Raw genomic sequence first — 16569 nt, 5'->3', positions numbered from 1 at the left:
CTCCTTCCCTTAATGCCACGGCTTGAACTTTAGAATTGGTAATTCTAAGTATTTTGGGTCTTTTTACGTGTACTATCGAGGTTTCAGATATGACATCTTTATTCTCTCAAGGAACATATGACACTGTTAAACCTTAAATCCTGGGGAATTTAAAACCTTTTTTCTCAGCCTGTGAAGTGCTAGCTACCTACCATTTTCCCTGAATAAGAAGGCTGTTTCTCTGTTCTTTGCACTTTCCCCCTCCTTTCAAAATGAGTTTCATTGTGTTTACCCAGAAATGGAGCTTTGTGGCAATTAAAAGATTCCAAAGTGGCAGAGGCTAACACACCAGTAGAGCAAGATTCCAGCTTTCCATGGTAACACCCAATTTCCCTTCTCTAACCACCTCCTTCTAGTCCACCTAGACAACTCTAATCCTACCTCTGCGGTTACTCTGAAAAGGCATCCAGTTCAGTTATCAGAAAGGATCTTTCTTATATATTTACTGGCGTCTGTTTTCCTCTTTTGGGAAGTGAGCAGAGGTAGGGCTTGAGGCTCTTAATCCCTTTGGATCACTGTGGCGATGATGGTAGGTTGTAGTCAGGACTACTAACCCCAGAGCCCCATGCGTGTGGAGATGGGCACTCCGTCACCTCACTGATGGCTCACCTTACATGGCTTGACCGGCTATGCATCACCTGGGTGACTATTATTCCTTTTTGCCATGCACTACAAGTCCCTTCTGCATGGCAGAAATCCAGGGACATTCCATGAGGGTTACGGCATTTTCCTTTTACAAGAATGGGCCTTACTTTTCTCTTAGTTCCATGAACTCTTTAAATGTCAAAGTGATTCACATGGGAGGAACTGATCCTACCCTCCTCACTGAAAAACTCAAAATTGTAAGATCTGTTCTCTCATGAAATGGCGTGATGCTTATCTTCTTGGTAACAATGTACTGCATGTTTATCGTCATCGTATTATCAGTCCACAGGTAGCCAGGCAGTCTGTTTGATTTAAAAGGCATAAGGAACGTACAATATTTGGAGGAAATTATTTACTATAGCCCTCCCTTTTCCTACCTGCTTCAGGATTCCCTGAGCTACTGTGAGAAATACCCAAAGACAGTACTAGTTCTCGGTGTCCTGCCTTCTATTGTTGCTATCAACTATGCCTTCGTTTGTGGATAGTTTGTGACAGTATCAGACTAAAAAAAAGTTACATAGTCTAACTATATTTCCCATAAACATTAATGAATGAAAGTTTCATTCCTTTGAGAGACGTATTTACCCCATATAAATTCTGAAGTGGTAATTTAAAATACTATATATATGGTTGACATTTAAGAACAGAATGGACACTAAGAATAGTGAGACATTAAAATCCTGAGAAAAAACATACTAAGCATTTAAAAATTTATTCACACTATCTAGTGAGAGGTTTCTCCCTGCTGTTACATTCTGAGCTCCTAGCAGGGGTCAATCCCTGTTCTTGGGACCTAGATCCTAATCCCTCTTGTCTACTCAGCAACATCACTGCAGTAGTTTTTCCCTCTTGCCTGCATCATCGCTTATCCCCTCTCTTCTGGGTCTTTCTCATCTGCATACAAACATGCTGTTATTGTCTCATCTTATAAAAGCCTTCTTTTGACCCCACTCATTCTAACTACCACTCCAACTACCTGACCCCAACTACCACTCCATTTCACTCTTTCCCTTTTTTAGACAAAGTCCTTGGAAGTGGTGACTACACTTGCAGCCTCTAACTTCTCCAGATCTCTTGAATTTACTCCAACCAGGCTTCTGCCCCCACCACTCCGGTGACACCACTCCTGTCAGAGCTCTCTATGATCCTCATGTCACTAAATCCAGAGGTCAATTCCCAATCCACATTTTACTTATCAGTAGTATTTAACACTGTTTGATGTAAAATATAGAGTTTGAAATTATGGTGTTCATTTCCAGGTTGCAGAGTTTTGACAGCCTCTTATTGGCTCATCTTTGAAATCTATTTCTCCAATTGAGATCTGGTATTTGTTGGAGGTACAGATGAATGAATGAAATGAATCAATTTCTTTTTCTACACTTGGGGATTCTGACTATAATATTATTAAATGTGGGGAAAAAACAGAGCATGTAATTATGCCCTTGCTCACTTAACTACCTTCAGAAGTATTTCCTTGTTACAGCTTTACCGATGCAATTCTGAATGTGGTCTTTTTCCCATGAAGTTACGTTTTTGGCTATAACAAAACACTAAAATTTTTTCTTTGTATTTCAGAACCAGTGAAAGTTGTGCCTGTATAGGTAAGTAGCCTGCCATGACAATTGCATGATTTTTTAAAGTCTAAGAACATTATTAACTTTGATGCCAATCCTCATCAATACATTTTCAGTGCTTGCCTAAAAGACATCTAATGAATTTAAATTATTGATCTGGGCTGTTTCATACACAGTGATCACAATTTATAATTTTTATGATCTTTTTGCTATCTGTGGCCTCTTGAAAGCATCATGAATAAAGTATTTTTTCTCACACATTCGTCTTCCAGTCTTTTGTGTTAACATCAAGTTCGGCCCCTGCTTCTCCTACCCTGGCCCCAGCTTTGAGCTCCTGTGATTGGCCGGCATTCTCACAACCAGGAAGCACCATCCAGAGGGTTGGTTCCGCAGCCTGTCTGATCCTGCCCGGATGCTTGGTAACCAAGTCCTGTATTAGTGATTGCGGTCTACTTAACTCCATGCTTCCTGGTTCCTGACCCTAGCTACAAACTTGTTTTTGAAATATTCCTAGTAAACGTTTGCTCGAAGAAGGGAACTTCCTGTAATAAGAGGACCCTGACAGTAAGCTTTAATTTCCTTATCAATGCAGGAATTAAACTATCAACCAGAGATGCAGTATGCATTCTTCCTATGGCTATGGCTGTATATCCCCATAAAACAGATAGTTTCCTACATTTTTGTCACAATAACCCCCCTTTCACCGTGTGGGATTTATGCTTGCCTAGAGTGACTTCGATTGGCACTGACAACCCCTGAATTATAGGAGAATTACTATCTGTGCTGTAATGTACTTGTATCTTAGTTAAGAATGAGACAGGATGGAGACTATGAGTCGGGATGTGAGAGAAGGAATCTGTACCGTGAATGGGGAAGTTTCCAATAATGTGCTGGTTTGATGTGACAACCATGCTTTACACATGTAATGAGCTTCCCTATCTTCATAAACACTAGGACAAAGAACAAGAGGAAGAAGAAAAAAGAAAGAAACCATTCTCTTCCCATAAGACCCATTAATCAAATATGCCAGGTAATCTGGAAAATTATTTAGAGAATTTAGATTTAGAAAATTTCGTACTCCCCCTGTAGAGGGTAGTTGTTTAATTCCAGGGGGGTCCAAATGCAGTAAATCATTCAACTAAGAATTGTGTTCCTTGCATAGGGTATAAGTTGCTTAAACTAAGAGAAATTGATTATGCTCCTAAGAACTCTTCATATGACAAAGAAATCATGTGAAGCCTTGAGTTCAAGTCCTATCTTATGAGCTTTGCCAAAGGCTGTTGTTTATTGCAGCCAGTTTAAAATGGGGTAGGCATTTTTTTCTTACAGGTTCTGCCTGCCAATTAACCATACAACTGTAAGCTAACAATCTGCACTCTTATTTCTGCTTAAGAAAAACAGGAATCCCATTTTATTTTCTAAAACCTTGGGGTATGTTTGTAGCACCCCATTTCTGCTAATTTATAAATACTAATGGCAATGAGAACAGGAAAGTGGCCAATTTAAAGAAAAAATAATAATTTAACGTGTTTACTAACATGTACTGGCAAAATATGCACATAAGAAAAGCTATCATTATATATAGCACTTGTCGATGCCCATAAATCAGAATTCTCACAAGGGAAGCCAACATCTGACTCAGCAGAAAGATTGCTCCTTATTGCTGGATCCTCCCATATGGAATAATGTTTAGGACAGTTTGTACTACTACTCCTACGCTGAATAAGTAAAAGAATTCTGCTTTTATTATGTGTCAATCTTTCCTTACTGTGACATTCTAAGATATGTAGATAGAAGGTCTTGAGAGTTATTTTGGAGGAGTCAAGGATTAGTTCCTATAATTTAACTCTTGGAAAGTCACCCTTGTGCTTATTAATCCACATGGACGACAAAGCCTGGTCCCTCCCTATAATGGACAGGCTTATATTGTAAAAAGAAAGTTCATCCAAAGAAATACTTGCCAAAAAATAGGTCAGAAAGATTCTTGTTTCAGGCTTTGAGCATCTGCTTGCTGGAACTAACTTAAGCCTGGGGACGGGAAAGAAATACTGGCATGGTAGGGTTACATATTATTGCCAATTCCAGTACTGGCCATGGCTCTTCCTTTAGGGCCTCTGTGACTAAGGCAATTGTGAAATGTGGAAGAGCCAGTCGAAATTATTTGCTACTGAAAGCTTTTGTGTGTGTATGTCCATGCACATGTGTGTGTAAAACACTGAGGTTGTGGTGTTGGTAACATTTGAAACAGCAGAGTTTTTACATCAATAAATATATAAACAGTATAATCTGTGAATTACATTTATTGATCCTCCCTACTTAATATTAGAATAATCCCTCTTATTTAACCCCCAATTTAGAGACTCTTAATAGTGATATAATATCCACCTCTTGATTCCTATGGAATGTGGTGACCTCCTTTTTTTTAGACTCAAAAATGCCCTGCATAGACTTTCATGTCTTTATTATCTTTCATGGTGTTTTTGGATCCCTGTTGAAAAGAATCAGTGCTTCTAAGGCAGAGCTTCAGCAAGCATGTGCCTGGATTAATCTGTCATCACAGCATCAACACTCTTTGCAGCAAAAAGTTTGGAAATTCAATTTTCCTGGCTTCTGATCAACGTTTTGGCTACAGGAAAGAACGACAGGGAAAGTTAGGCCCCTAGATCACATATTTCTGAGAAATGATACAGGTTTATTAGATGTAACAAAATCAGAGAAAGTTAAAGATTATTTTGAAATAAATTCATATTGGACAGTTTCTGTAGGAATAACACAGATCTCTGTCATCAACGAGGTGTAAGTCATTCATAATTAGGATCTGTGAGAGATGACTCATGTCTCTTGGATAAATGAACATAAAAGCAATTAGCAGGGTGTGAGTTATTTGGTTTTCAAATGACCTGACAGTTATGACAACCAAATTTAGATTTTTATCTGTCCAAAGATGATTCAATGTATTCAGTATTAAATTAACTCTTTTTTTCTCAGTCCGCAAGAAACATTTTTTAGAGCTTTTTTTTTTTTTTCCACAGTTAAGATTACACCTGCTGTTTAAGGAAAGGGACATGACCAAAAAAAAAAAAAAAAAAAAAGTGATTCCAATAAGAAACCACTAAATTGGATTTGTCATCCCAGTGAGCAAGTCCAATGTAATGCGGAAACTCAACTCTCATGATGGACAGCCAAGCACCTGCTCAGCATGCACCATACACATGATAAACTGAGAAAGCTGGTAAACTTAATTGCTCTGAATTCTGTAAAGGATATTTCACATACTCAAGGCTGCCTTATTTCCTTGCTCAAGTGAAATTTATGACCTAAGATGTACACATTCACATATGCATAGAGAACTGAGGGCCATGAAGAGATTAAGAAATTAATCATATTTCAGTGATTTATTCCTTAGGTTTATCCAGGTGTTTAAAGAACATTATAGGAGGCAGATACAGTTCTGCATAAAAGCAAAGTTTTGAGACTATGACTGAGCAGTTTCCAAATACTTTTGGGTACACAAATTTCTAGTTGTATAACCTCAGGCAATTTACTAATCCCACCCTACTGCACCCCCCGTCTCAATTTCCTACTTCCTAGGGTTGTTGTGACGATTAAGTGCAGCAATGCTTACTAGATATTAAACTTCTTGAAATGAGTGCTCATTCCTCACTTGTTCACTATTGAATCTCTGGTATCCAGCATAGTCTCTAGCACATAGTATGCAATCAATAAATGTAGACGAATAATGATTATGTAAAATGCTTACCATAGTCACCTAGAGTATAGTAAGAAACATGATGATGTGTAAAATGTTTACCATAGTCCCTAGAACATATAAAGCGAATATGATAACACTGACTGTTATATTTGGAAGCTTTAAGAATCATGTTACGTGCCTCCCAATGAACTGAGAATTCCTTGCAAATTCTGCTAAGACCCTGTATGCTCTGTCTCTTTTCTATCTTTCCAACTTCATCGTGGGTTGCTGCTCTTCTCTTTTCTTCAACCTCCAGCCACACTACTCTTCTCACTGTTTCAAACAATCCAAACTTTTCCCAACTCAGGACCTTTGCACTTGCTTCTTCCACTCTGCCCTTCTGTTTCCTGCTCTGCATCCAGTTCTCCTCTTCAACCCTTGGCCCCTGACCCAGAGCCACAGCATGTCCACCACTAGATGCTTTGCTGTGAAATCACGGCAGCAGTAGCTACGACGGACCACAAACCTCATATAGACTTCTACACTAGCCTTTTCCATGTCCACTCCAGCTGCTGGGTGTGCTCAATTTCCTGAAGATTCAACTTGTTCACTCATGCCAGGGCTGGTTCATGGCTTATTTTCTGATCCTTTTCAAACATTGACTTCCTCAGCTTTCCTCATAATTATATAATTATAATAAATTTTTTATTCTATAATATCATAGTTCTTCCCTGATTATATACTACTTGGTAAAATTATTGGTAATGGAATCTTTAAGGTTCCAGATGAGTATCTATAAATTGATTCTCTGATCTGATTAGATTTAAAGGCACCGATGTTCCCATTGCCAGTGGTAAAGAGGATACCAGCTGTCCATGGCTGCAGTGAAAAACCAGTTACTTAAATTATTAGTTGTTGACACCTGTAATCAAGGACCAGTAGAAGGTGAGCCTTCGAGATGACCAAGTTGCTAACAGAACATTTTAGTGAAAATAAAGTATATAATGAGGTTGGTTGTTTGCTTTTACTTGTACTAGAAAACTTAGAGAAAGAAAATGATGCGGTTGGGCCTTTGAATTCCCAGCTAAGAATGCTGATTCAAGATGGAAGGAAATAATGTTGGTCAAGCTGAATTTGTTGATATGGGTGCACTATACAGAGATCCTGGATTCGTGGTGTTACCTTGAGCAGTAGGGAGTGGCTGTAACAGTTTGGCTGGTTGGTTGACTGAAACTTAGACTCAGACGTAACATACACTAAAGAAAGATATAAAGCTTGAACTTTCTTGTGTATTGTACAGGAAGGTATCCAAAGACTTATAGAGATCGGAATGCAAGACTGGATTTATTATGTAAGACCTGCTCACTCACCCCTTAACTATATGTTACCATGGGAAAGTTCAGAGGACACTCCCTTTCCAAGACTGTGCAAACTTGAATTAATCCATTCATAAGGGGAACTCCAGCATCCTTGAAGAGCTATTGTCAATAGGTGGCTATTGTCTATAGACCAGGAGTGTCAGGGGAATTGTTGCCATAAAACTGAACTCCTAAAATTCAGTGGGGAGAATAGCAATTCCTGGTGGCAACAGCCGAGCAGCACCACCTAATCACCAATGTGGGCACAGTGGTCATAATGGACAGCAGAGCCAAGGCAGTAATCAGGTTGACTTCACCTATAGAGATCTTTAGCATTGGCCAAGTGATACTGTTGTCCCCAGAACTGAAACAGATTGGCCACCTACTAAAGTGTTAATTAAGTGAAAACGCTCTAGGTCTGATGAACTAAAGTGTGACTTGAGTCACCACAAAAGAAAGTTGTAGTTCTTCAACCAATTCTCAGGCTTGGACCAGTTAGCAGACTCAGGGTGCCTTGAATGAAGGGGAGACCAGATCCCTTTGAGGAAGACTCTGCTATATAGACAAAAATTTATAGGGTGTTTTCTCTCCTAGCCAGAGGGACCTGAGGCCTCTTACCCCAGAGTGGTAAGACTGTAAGATTGTGCATTGGAAAAGGGTAAATAATCAGACATTTCAGGGTTTACTAGATATTGGCTCTGAATGACATTAATTCCTGGAGATCTAAACACCACTGTGGCCTACCATTTAGAATAGGAATTTATAGAGCTCACATATTGATTAAGTATTGACTTGGTTACATCTCACAATGATCCCAGAGTGTCTCCAAATGCTCCCTTTGATTTTCCCCCTGTTTCAGAATGTATAGTTGTAATATATGAACCCAGCAACTAACAGAATCCTTATATTGACTGTTTTGGTAGGAAAAGCCATTTGAAGTCACTAGAATTGGCTCTGCATACAATGATAGTAAACAAAAACAATACCACAATCCTGGAGGGACTGCAGAAATTAGTGACGCCACAAGGACTTGAAAGATGCAGAGGTGGTGATTCTTATCATATTTCCATTCAACTTGTCTATTTGACCTGTGCAGGATACAGATAAATCCTGAAGAATGACAATGGATTGTGACAAATTTAATCAGCTGTTGACTCCAATTGCAGCTACTGTTCCAGAAGTGGTTTTCTTGCTGGAGCAAATGGACACACTCCCTGGCACCTATGTATACAGATATTGACCAGGAAAATGCTTTATTTTCTGAATATACTTCTGCTATCATCAGAAGCAGTTTGCATTCAGTAGGCAGGAGCAGTAATACATGGTCACTGTCCTACCTCGGGGCTATATCAATTCTCCAGTTCTTGAATAATTTCACTTCAGTGACTTCAATTACCTTTCATTGCTTTGGGTATGTCATGACAGTTCATTACATTGATGATATCACACTGTTTGGACCTGGGAAACCTGAGGTGGGAGCTACTTTAGATGCTTTGGTAAGACACATGCATACAGAAGATGGTAAATCCCACAAAAATTCAGAATGCTTCCGTCTTAGTGAAATTTCAATGTATCCAGTGGCCTGGGACATATCAATATAGGCTTTCCAAGGTGAAGAACAAGTTGCTGCATCTAGCACCTCCTACCACTAAGAAAGAGGTGCAATATCTAGTGAACCTATTTGAAATTTGGAAGCAACATATACCACTTTTGGGCATGCTACTCCAACCCATTTACGGAATAGCCTGAAATGTTGCCAGTTTTTGTTTCATTTTGTTTTTAGATTTTTATAGCTTTACTGTGGTATAGTTGACACACAATAAACTGCATATAAAGTATACAATTCGATAAGTTTTGACATAGGTATACACCTGTGAAACCATCACCACAATCAAGAAAATGAACACATCCATCACACCCCTAAATTTCCTCATGCTCCTTTGTAATCTCTCCTTCCTCCCCTTGTAATATCTCCCACCATCCCATATCCAAGCAACCACTGATCTGTTTTGTGTCACTATAGATTAGTGTGTATTTTGTAGAATTTTATATAAATTGAATCACACAGTATGTACTCTTTTAAATTTTTATTAAATTAGAGAAGTTATAGGTTTACAGAAAAATCATGTAAAAATATACAGCATTCCCAAATACCACCCCCCATTATTTATTCTTTGCATTAGTGTGGTACCATCATTACAATTCATGAAAGAATATTATGATTGTACCATTAACTGTAGTCCAGCATTTACATTAGGGTGTATTTTTCCCATACACTACCCTATTATTAACACCTTGCATTAGTGTGGTACGTTTGTTGTAATTCATGAAAGAACATTTTTATACTTTTACTATTGTTTATATCATTTGTACAGGGTTCACCATGTTGTACAGTCTTATGTTTTATCTTTTAATTTTTATTCTAGTAACATATATATGACCCCAAACTTCCCCTTTTAATGAAATTTACATATATAATTCAGTGCTGTTAATTACACTCACAATGTTGTGCTACCATCACCACCATCTATTTCCAAAACTTCTCAATTAACCCAAATAGAAATTCTGTACAAATTAAGCATTAACTCTCCATTTCCTACCCCCAACCCAGCCACTGGTAACCTATATACCAGATTCTAACTCTATGAGTTTGCTTATTCTAATGATTTCATATCAGTGAGATTTTATTTGTCCTTTTTATGTCTGGCTTATTTCACTTAACATAATGTCTTTAATGTTCATCCATGTTGTCACATGAACCAGAACTTTATTCCTTTTTTGTGCTGAATAATATTCCATTGTACATATATACTAGTTTTTGTATTCATTCATTGATTGATGTACACTTGGGTTGTTTCCATCTTTTGGCAATCGTGAATAATGCCATTATGAATACTGGTGTGCAAACATCTGTTCGAGTCCTTGTTTTCAATTCTTTGGGGATTTCTGGATCATATGGTAATTCTATACCATCTGAAGTTTTCAGAAGAACTGCCAAACTGTCTTCCACAGGGCTGCATCATTTTACATTCCCATCAATAAAGAACGAGGGTTCCTATTTCTCCACATTCTCTCCAACACTTGTAACTTTTCAATGTTTTTTTTTTAATTTAATAGTAGCTATTCTATGGGGTGTGAAATAGTATCTCATTGAAGTTTTGATGTGCATTTCCCTAATGGCTGGTCTTGTTGAGAATTTTTTCATGTGCTTTATTGGTCATTTGTGTGTTTTCTTTGAAGTGATGCCTATTCAAGTCTTTTGTCTTTTTAATTGGGTTGTTGAGTTGAAGGGTTTCTTCATATATTCTGGCTTTTAAACCCTTATTGGTCATGTGGTTTCCAAAATATTTTCTCCCATTGTGTAGGTTGTCATTTTATTTTCATGATAAATTCCTTTGAGGCCCAAAAGTTTTAAATTTTGACCAAATCCCATTTATCTTCATCATTTAATGCCTGCACTTTAGGTGTAAAGTCTAAGAAAACATTTTCTAAAACAAGCTCCTGTAAAAGCTTCCCTACATTTTCTTCTAGGAGGTTGATAGTTCTGACTCTTACATTTAAATCTTTGATCCATTTTGAGTTAATTTTCACATATACTGTGAAGTAGGGCTTCCACCTTCATTCTTTTGCAAATGGTCATCCACTTTTTCTAGCACCATTTGTTGAAAAGACTATTCTTTCCCAATTGAGTGGTCTTTGCCCCCTTGTCAAAAATCAGTTGTTCATAAATGTGAGGGTTGATTTTTGAGCTCTCAATTAAATTCTGTTGGTCTATATATCTGTTCTTGTGCTAGTACTATGCTGTGTTGATTACTGCAGCTTTGTAATAAGTTTTAAGATTGGGAAATGTGAGTCCTCCAACTTCATTCTTCTCTTTCAAGATGGCTTTGGCTATTTTGGGACCCTTATCCTTCCATATAAGTTTTGTGATTGGCTTTTCCATTTCTGCAAAGAAGTTTTGTTGGAATTATGATTGAGATTTCATTAAATCTGTAAATCACTTTAGGTAGAATGGACATGTTAACAATATTTAGTCTTCAAATTCAAGAACATGGACTGTTTCATATACTTAAGTCTTCTTTGATCTCTTGTAGCAGTGTTTTGTAGTTTTCTATGTACAAGTCCTTTACATCCTTGGTTAGATTCATTCCTCAATATTTGAGTCTTTTAATTGTTATTGTAAATGGAATGCTTTTATCAAGAAGAGGCGCTAGATTTTGTCAAATGCCTTTTCTGCATCAGTTGAGATTATCATGGTTTTCTTTCCCCTTCATTCTATCAATGTGGTGTATTACACTAATTGATTTTCTTATGTTGAACCACCCTTACCATTGAACCATCCCATTTTATCATGGTGTATCATTCTTCAATGTGCTGTTGGATTTGGTTGGCTAGTATTTGCTGAGGATTTTTGCATCTATATTTATAAAAGGGATTGGTCTGCAATTTTCTTTTCTTGTGGTGTCTATCTGGCTTTGGTATGAGGGTAATGTTGACCTCACAAATAAATTAGGAAGTGTTTGGAAGAATTTGAGCAGGATTGGTGCTAATTCTTGGAATGTTTGATAAAATCTCCCTGTGAAGTCATCTGTTTATGACCTTTTCTTTTTTGGGAGGTTTTAGATTACTAATTCAATCTCTTTACTAGTTATTGGCTTTTTGAAATCTATTTCTTCTTAAGTCAGTGGTGATAGTTTGGGTGTTTCTAGGAATTTGTCCATTAATCAAGGTTCTCTAATTTTTGGTGTATAGTCCTCCATAGTATCCTCTCATAGTCCTTTTTTATTTCAGTGGGGTCAGTAATTATGTCCCCCTTTTCATTTATGATTTTAGTCATTTGTGTCTTCTCTCTTCTTCATCAGTCTAGCTTAAGGGTTTGCCAGTTTTATTATCTTTTCAAAGACTCTACTTTTGATTTTGTTGACTCTCTGTATTGTTTTTTATTTTCTGTTTTATCTATCTCCTTCTGCTCGCTTTGGGTTTAATTCACTGTTTTTTTTTTCTAGTTGTTCCAGTTTGGAGGTAAAGTCTCTGATGTGAAATCTTTATTTTTTTTAATGTAAGCACTTAGAGGTATAAATTTCCCTCTCAGCACTGCCTTTGCTGAATCCCATAAGTTTTGGTATGTTGTGTCTTCATTTTTATTTGCCTCAAGAGATTTCTTAATTTTCTTTTTGATTTCCTCTTTATTCCATTGGTTATATAGGAGTACATTGTTTAATTTCCACATATATTTGAATTTTCATTTTTCCCTCTGTTACTGATTTCCAACTTCATTCATTGTGGTTGGAAAGAATACATTGTATGATTTCAATATTTTTTTTAATTTTTTAAGCTTTTTTTGTGACCCAACATACAGTCTATCCTGGACAATGATCCATGTGCACTAGAGAAGAATGTGTATTCTGTTTTATTTGGTGAGGTGTTCTTTATATGTCTGTTGAGTCTAGTTGGTTTAGAGTAATTTTTTAGTCTTGTATTTCCTTATTGATCCTCTGTCTAGTTGTTCTGTACATTCTTGAAAGTGGTGTATTAAAATCTGCTACTATTAATGTAGAACTGTAAATCTCTGCCTTCAAATCTGTCAGTATTTGCTTCATATATTTTGGGACTCTGCTGTTAGGTGCAAATATATTTAAAATTGTTATGTCTTCTTGTTGACTTGGCACCTTTAGTAGTGTATAATGACTATCATTATCCCTCATAACTGTTTTTGACTTATACTCTATTTTATTTGATATTAATATAGCTATCCCAGATCTCTTTTGTTTACTACTTGCATAGTATACATTTTTTTGAAATCTTTTTTTATTGTAGAATGTAACATAAATACATAGACGTGATAACTTTCCAAGTACAATTTAACAAGTAGTTAGAAAATTTCAAAGGATATTAGGGGTTACAGTTCCACAGCTTCGGTTATTTCCTTATTATGAAATATAACTCTGCAAATAAATTCATCACCCTCCCTCTGGCATGGGACAAGACCTCCCCAGGTGAATGAGTCTTCCTGGAGACATGGGACATGGATTCCAAGCATGGTATATTTTTCCCCCACCCTTTCACTTTCAAACTATTTATATCTTTGAACTTGAGATGAGTCTCTTGCAGATAGCATACAGTTAGGTCATGCTTATTTATCCATTCTTCCAGTCTCTGCCTTTTGACTGGAGAGTGTAATCCATTTACATTTAAAGTCACTACTGATAATGCAGGACTTTCTATTGCCATTTTGCTATTTTAGCCTTTGTAAGTCTTATAACTTTTTTACCTCTTAATTACTCTGTCAATTCCTGCTTTTATATTTATTTGATTGTTTGTGTTGTATCATATTGAATGACTTCTTATTTCTATCTGGATATATTTTTCATATATTTTCCTTGTATTTACCATGGGATTAAAATTTAACATCCTAAATATATAACAATTACGTTTGATTTGATGCACATACACTTTTCCTATACCCCTCCATCCCCCTACCTTTCTTTCTACCTGTTACCAATTATATCTTTGTACATTGCATGTCCAAAAGCATAGAATTATCATTAATCTTATGCATTTACATTTTAGCACCTGTAGGAAATAAAAAGTGGCGATACATATCAAAAAATACAATACAGCTGAGGGGACTTGCCGTCTTCCTCTTGGCAACAGGGTCTCACTGCCCCTGCTCCCACCCTCCACTCACCTGGCCTGGACTGGAAGTGGCACCACACAGCCTCTGCTTGGCACAGGGGACAGACACCAGGGCCTGGTCAGACATGGGCAAGAAGCATAAGAAGCACAAGTCGGACAAACACCTCTATGAGGAGCATATGGAGAAACCTTTGAAGCTGGTCCTCAGAGTGGGAGGAAAGGAAGTCACCGAGCTCTCCACAGGCAGTTTGTGGCATGACTCAAGCCTCTTCTAAGACAAAAATGATCATGGCAAACACAAGGACAGAAAGTGGAAAAAGAGAAAGGAGAGAAACAGTTTCCAGGGTAAGATAAGGGGAGTACGCATAAAAGAGTAAAGGAGGATAAAAAGAAGGGAGATCAAGACCGCATGGAGAATGATACAGAAAAAGACCTCTAGTATCAGGCCCCGGTAAAATTAGACCTGCATCCTGAGAAGCCCCTCAAAAACTCTTTGGCAAGCAAGAAGTAGAGCAGACACCCATTCAAGAAGCTTTGAATCAACTGATGAAACAATTGCAAAAAAAGACCCAAGTGCTTTCTTTTCATTTCCTGTGACTGATTTTATTGTTCCCAGCTACTCCATGATCATTAAACACCCAATGGATTTTAGAACCATGAAAGAAAAGATCAAGAACAGTAACTATCAGTCCATAGAAGAATTAAAGATAACTTCGAATTAATGTGTACTAATGCCATGATTTACAGCAAACCAGAGACAATTTATTATAAAGCTGCAAAGAAGCTATTGTACTTGGGAATGAAAATTCTTAGCCAGGAAAGAATTCAGAGCCTGAAAAAGAGCATAGACTTCATGACAGACTTGCAAAAAAACTCAAAAACAGAAAGATAGAGCAGACACATTGCAGAATGGGGAGGAGAGTGGCTGCTGGCCCAGAGAGAGGGAAGACTCTAGTGATATGGAAGCCCAAGTATTCAGAAACCCCAATACGGAAAACAAAAAGATATGCTTGAAGATTAATTTAAAAGCAGTAATTTAGACAGAGAGCAGGATCAGATTGACTGTATCATTAAAGAGCCTAGAGGAACTAGAGGAAAGCTAACCAGGCAGTTGGTTAACAGTCACTGTGAATTTGAAAGAAGAAAACCAGATGGGACAACAACATTGGAACTTCTCCATTCTGTGGATCCATTGTCGAGGCTACTGCCATGTAAGACTGGAGATGACAACTGGAAGACTTCAGTTTGGAGTGAATACTTGCAGAGGTTCAAAGGAGATAAAAGAAACCAAGTAACTCCAGTGTTATTATACTTGAGTTACAGACCCTACAATTCTTGTGAACCACATTGTGACTCCACATTTGCAAATATCAGCAAGGATGATTCTGATTTAATCTTTTGGCCTACGAGGAAGACTCTCATCTTCCAAGCAGTTTCAGTACCCATAAGTTTTGGGCCACTTGCCAAGATTGTCCATATGTTATGGCAGACAGGTTGCTGGGTAGTTTAACAAAAGGAGGGCATTCTAGAACCCTACAAGAGTTGGAAATGACATCACATGAGGACAAAGGCAAGACTGCGCCACTTGACGCACTAGAGGACACGGAGGATTTTGTTTCTCTCATGCAACACTGATGGCCTGGCTTTGGGACCTGGAGGAGACCCAGGACGCATCAAGCATCTTATATTGAAGATCTGCTGTGGGAATGCAAGTGTTTGGGCTGGCAGGATATGGAAACAGAGCCTGCATGGTGTTTGGACTTCCATAATCAAGACCAGCACTGAGAGCAATGACAGACTTTGGTGTTCCAAGTGAAGTTTTTACTCTGAAGAAGCTGAAGTGTCCCTGAGGAAACTTGACTAGACCACTGGATTGCTTAGGGAGGATCTGAGCACTGGATCCCCTCCCAACATGGTCTGTTTCTTGGGCCCTTTGTACAGAGAAATGCATCTCACTGCACAAGTGACCAGTAACCTTAAAGAATTTACATATCAAGTAACTCCAGGTGATATTGTAAACATGTATGGCGTTGGAAAAGCAATGGGGATTTCCATTACTTCCCCCTCGTAGAAGACAACTTTGTAAATTTAAAAGAAAGTTTTGAAAAACCTAAAAAGACTGATGTTGCTGAATGTGGCCCTGATGGAATTTGAAGCTAAAACTGGCCTTTGATTATACATAATGTACATTGTTTCTGTTTCATTCTTAACTTGTAAATTATTTCTTTTTGCCACATTGAACCACCATCTAGTTTCTTTCCTTTCAATCTGAAGAACTCCCTTTTGAATTGCCCTAGGTCTAGTGGTGATGAACTCTCTCAGCTTTTATTTATCTGGGAATATAGTAGTCTTTCCCTCATTTTTGAAAGAAAGTCTTGCTAGAATTCTTGGTTGGCATTTGTTTTCTTTCAGCACTTTAAGAATTTCAACCCACTGACTTCTTTTCTCCATGGCTCCTGATAAGAAATTTACACTCAATTTAATTGTGACTCCTCTGTACATAACATGTTTCTTTCTTGCAGCTTTCAGAACACTTTCCTTGTCCTGTGGATTTGAGAGTTTGATCAAGATGTGTCAGGATGTATTTTTCTTGAAATTTATCTTGTTTGGTGTTCTCTGGGATTAT

General features: G+C 37.7%; 1 pseudogene; it reads left to right on the top strand.

Moving 5' to 3' along the window:
• Nucleotides 1–14068: 14068 nt before the first annotated feature.
• Nucleotides 14069–16097, top strand: LOC119544735 (annotated as a pseudogene).
• Nucleotides 16098–16569: the final 472 nt, after the last annotated feature.

The sequence above is a fragment of the Choloepus didactylus genome, chromosome 9 (genome assembly GCF_015220235.1).
Source record: "Choloepus didactylus isolate mChoDid1 chromosome 9, mChoDid1.pri, whole genome shotgun sequence".
Classification (NCBI taxonomy): Eukaryota; Metazoa; Chordata; class Mammalia; order Pilosa; family Megalonychidae; genus Choloepus; species Choloepus didactylus.
The sequence above is the reverse complement of the archived record's forward strand: the minus strand, read 5'-3'. Positions and strand labels throughout refer to the sequence as shown.